Source organism: Lepisma saccharinum, chromosome 9 (assembly GCF_977018435.1).
Source record: "Lepisma saccharinum chromosome 9, izLepSacc3.1, whole genome shotgun sequence".
In the NCBI taxonomy this organism is placed as follows: Eukaryota; Metazoa; Arthropoda; class Insecta; order Zygentoma; family Lepismatidae; genus Lepisma; species Lepisma saccharinum.
This window is the reverse complement of record NC_139237.1, coordinates 3,325,247-3,330,504: the sequence shown is the minus strand read 5'-3', so window position 1 is coordinate 3,330,504 and position 5,258 is coordinate 3,325,247.

The following is a 5,258-nucleotide window of genomic DNA, read 5'->3' as shown; positions in this document are numbered from 1 at the left end:
AAGCTTCCAGGCATGTGATTTGCACAGAATTAAATATAAAAATGAGAGATGGAAGACTTTTGTTGCTAAACCTTCGGGTTTAAGAAAGCAAGAGAATTAGTTGGTTAATACGGAGCTAATTAGAAACTGCCATCCTCGAGGCTTCATGACGCAAGCCTCGCCTTCTACAAGTTTATTTTCGACATGATTCTTGCTTTTGTTATGCTTTTTACAGATAACATCAAAAGCTGTGACATGCGATTTTCTGGCTATTCTACTTACAACACAGACACTCATGTTTCTTTTTACTTCGCAACGATGAGGATAGTTAGTATTATATTGGATTTGGTGAGTCTCAGACCTCCAGGAAAAATAAACTCCTGTAGGATTTTTTGTGTAGTAGTGAGATATGCTAGCACCGTAAATTGAACAGCACATAACTTAGATTTTATTGAAAAGCAAGCGGAAGCTGTTGGAAGCAGTTTGAAGACTAAAATGGCTATGCAAGGACACTTATTATAATGTTAATATTTTTAGTATAATGTTTTGAGAATTGCTTCTCAATAATGTTTGGTATTTAATTTAATCCATTGTTAGATAAAATACATAATTATTAGAATTTAAGGACGGAAAATATGAACAGCGAATGAATGCTACGTTTGACTAATCGTGAAGATGAGGATGACAGAACGTTCCTTAGTTCTTATATAAACGCTTCTGCTTCACACTTTGCCGAGAGTACTAATTCAGTGTGCTCAAAAGTCCATCTCAACGTTGTCTCTCCATCTTCGTCTTGGCCTTCCTACAGGTCTCTTACCATCTGGTTTCCCAACAAGAATCCTGTGAACTCCTCTTTCCTCTCTCATTCGTGCCACATGGCCTGCCCACCTAAGTCTTCTTGATTTAATTATTCTAACAATATCTGGACATGAATACAAATTATGTAGTTCTAAATTATGTAACCTTCTCCACTCACCTGTCTTCTCATTCCTTTTAGGTCCAAAGATTTTCCTAAGGATCTTATTTTCAAATACTCTCAATTTATATTCCTCTTTCAATGTAAGGGACCAAGTTTCACATACATATAATACTACAGGCAAAATAGTACTTAATTACTCTAGAACCAAACAATAGTATTTCACAATTTGAAAAGTTACGAAATGTTTGTTAGAAGACTTTAGTCGAAGTGAATCTTCAAAGTACTATTTTTATATTTCTAAATATACCTTAAATAATATTTTTAAGACAAATACAGTTTATGTGAAAGCCAATTTGATTTCTGAAAGTAGGAGTAATTGAAATTCTATTAAATTGTTTTATTTTTTTAAAGATAGAAACATTCATTGTAATTGATGCTACGAAAATACTGAAATTTGTTTTAGAAATATTTGGTAATGAATTTCTCATTTCATCGGTTTCCTTTTGAATCAGGTCTTGTATTTAATTCATATTTGTCACGCACACAAACTGCGTTGCTTTTCTTTGAAATAAAGGACCATAGATGGCAGCATGCAAGAGGAACAACGGTTATAAAAGATGCTGCATAAATAAGTTTGGAAAGTGGGTAAGAGATGGCACCACCCAGGAGAACTTATACGATTGTAAATAGAGACAACGGAAAGAGCAGATGTGATGAAATAACGATTGTATATATTAATACTAATTATAAGGAAATAAATAAATAAGTTTAAAATAATAACAGGATATAAATAAGGAGAAAAGGGGAATTATCATTCAGTAATGACATAAGCGATTAATATACAAAAGTAAAGAAGTCGAATTGCAATTCCGATTTTGTGTCTATTACAGTTCCTACGAACTGAGAGTTTCGTGCGGCTTTGGGTTGTTTTCCCCAGGTGTAGCGCCATTTCTCGCCAGCACCCAAGCACATTTGGAGGCGCATACATTGTAGCTCCAAGTTAAGGTTAGCGCCGGCCAGGCGGCGATCCTTAACTAACCCCTTTCTCTTTGTTTATTTGGAAGATCGATATTTACGTCAATTGGTATAAAGGGATGCCAAAGAAACGAGGAAAGAGAGGAGGTAGAAAAACAAGAGAATCTATTCTGGCAAGACGAGTAAGGGAAGAAGGTGAAATAATACAACCTCCAATTATCAATTATGATCCACTGGGTCTTTTGCACGACGTTTCTAAACAAGAACGTGGATATAAGTTGCAGCACATAGATATACATACCGTTCCAGGGAGTGTATACAAAGATATAAAGGGAAGCTCATTTAATGATCCACGGACAAAGAATAATCCAGATATCAAGGATATAAAATGTTCCTTAGAAAAATCAAGGAACGAAACAAAAGATGTAAATAAAGAGTAACGAAAGGATGAGGAATAAAGATGTAAATTTGATTTGATTTGATTTGTTGTTTTAAGTCCACTTTATGCACAGTAAGGCTAATCGGGACTGGACCTACAGTTTAAAGTGGGTTCCGAACCACTTGTGCCTCCACCGGGTATCGAACCCGGGACCCCTTGGTTACAAGGCGACGACGTTACCACTGCGCCATCGGGGAGGCCATAAAGATGTAAATATATAGAAGAAGGAATATTTGCGATTATAAGAAGAAGAAGTCTTATTAATTGCAAGAAGAAGGCAATTTAATGATTAAATACAAGGAGAAGAAGATTCATTAATCATAAGAAGAAGATGCCATATTAATTATAAGAAGAATATGCCATATTGATTATAAGAAGAAGACGCCATATTAATTATAAGAAGAAGATGCCATATTGATTATAAGAAGAAGAGGCCATAAGAAGAAGATGCCACATTGATTAGAAGAAGAAGAAGACCGAAGAAGATTGGTTAGAATTAATAAAAAATAAAAATAGAAAAAAATTACTGTATGAAAAGACTTCAAAAGTTATTTAATATTTGTACATATTTAATCAAGAATATAGTACGAATTATACCCTCAGTAGTGGGTTAAATCTGTTGTTTCTTTCCATATATTTGTAGCGTTAGTAATCCTGATCTGTGCCCAGAGGTATCTCATTGTCTCTCCCCTGTGCTAAGCTGGTAGGTGTTTACGCGAGGGACGTGACATATTTTAATAATGTACTATGGGCAATATTTCCCATTCAAACCCAAACACCAGTCCACTATTCCGGGAATCTTTGCCAAATGCCGCGCAAAACGATAGAGGAGGTGATAAAGCGAGTGGACGGATCGAAAAGTACAAGCTGATGCAAACATCTGGTTACTGTAGTCACCTTCCCCCCTCCATGTAATCCCGTTTCCTCGCACGTTTTCATTGGTCGAGCCCTCTCGAGTTGTTACTTGCGCAGAGACTGATTTTCGTTCGCTGGCTCCATAGATTTCCGGTACAGAGTGTACTACTTTGTGCTTGGTTGTAATGGTCATGAGCGTGCAAAACCCACGCAGATTGCACAGAGCTTTGATGTGTGAAAAGTTTATTTCATGAAGTCTCTTTCCGAGGTGAACAATGTAAAGTTCTGTGTCAATTTAAGTTGTTACACTGAGTTTTAGGATTTTTTTAGTTCCTTGCTTCCACTAGTCTTGAAACTTCAGATATCTTGAGTCAAGTTCTGTGTTATAATTGTCAAGGCATACATCCTTATGCAGTTTGTAGAGTGCAAACGTTGTAGTCTGATGGAAATGCGCTGCATTCCTCACATATCAAGCTTTACTAAATTAATTTTTTGTACAGAAACGGATACTTTTGTGTTGTAATGTTCCGATAGAATGTCAGTGGGGATTTTACAGCACAGAAGTGTCCATGAGTGTATCAAATAAGAAGGAATTTTGGTTTGCTCCAGAGTTTATATCTAGGCTCCTCCAGCAAGAACACCGCCATGCATTTCAACATGGAGCCTCCCAACTCGTCTCCATACAGTTGTGGCTAGCCGGAAACCACTGAACTCAGTTCGATATTTTGTAATATATATATATATATATATATATATATATATATATATATATATATATATATATATATACACACACACACACACACACACACACATACATATATAAGTATATATGTGGGTGTGTGTGTGTGGGTGGGAGTGTGTGTGTGTGCAATAATTGGAACTGTAGTGGCTTCAAAGTTTTATGAGTGACGTTAAACCCATGTCACATCATTGCGACTTACTTAGTAATTAAAAAACAAAAGCAGGAGTGCTGTTACATCACGTGGATGAGTTGAAGTTTTGGTATTCAAACTGTTGCACACGTGTGATTGCTATCAACTCATTTAGTTCATTACATATCAACACTAGCCGATTTATTTATTTGCAAGTTCTTAATTCATCCGATTTTGAAGGCTGAAAGGTTCAGAGCTTAAGAAACTCACTCGCTCTCTAGCATTTCTAAACCCGAAGTTTTATGGCTGCAGCAACACAAGCGTTCCATCTGTCTCTATCCTTGGCAAGATTAATCCAATCTTTTCCATCCTTATCGATTTCAATTAGGTCCAACTTATGGTTACCTCTCCATCTTCGTCTTTGCTTTCCAATTGGTCTCTTACCATCAGGTTTCCCAACAAGAATCCTGTAAACTCAGTTATCATCTAACATTCTTGATTTAATACAGATTGTGCAGTACTAAATTATGTAATCTTCTCTACTCACCTGTCTACTCATCCCTTTTAGGTTCAAATATTTTTCTAAGGATTTTATTTACACATCCATACAATCCTTCAGGATATTTTAACTTTAAGTTTCTTAGTTATTATACAAGAGGATAAAAGATTATGAAGAGAATAGTGTTTTGATCTTACGGCCATCCGACAATGTGTATTTGTTTGGAAATAATCCAGTCTTTTTACTCGTTTTGATATGTTTATAGTGGGATATTTTGATCCACTTTTGTGAACACGAGGATGTTAGAATAATAAAATGTCGATATCATGAAAGAACCTCTAGCACATATAGTCATAGGGTTGTAATCTTTGTAGTAAGTGCCCGTGTTGCCAACACTGCTCTGCTGATTTCTGATGGATTACAGTGGTCATTGGATACCTCAGTTGCTGACAATACTATGTATCTGATGGTTAAATATAGAGAGAAATCATAAAACACTCCGTAACTAAACAGTGAGTCCACTGGGCGTTCCAAGTGTTGAATGGAAAAACCTTGCCTCCACTACATTATGCGAATGTGAAGGATACGACTTTGAGAACTGATCAAGAAGGGAAACCGAACTCATGAAAAAATGCATAACAAATATTTTCTAAATAATTTTTAATATTTTCTTATCAATTTTCAGAAATCAAATATTGTTGTATATAAATTGTATTT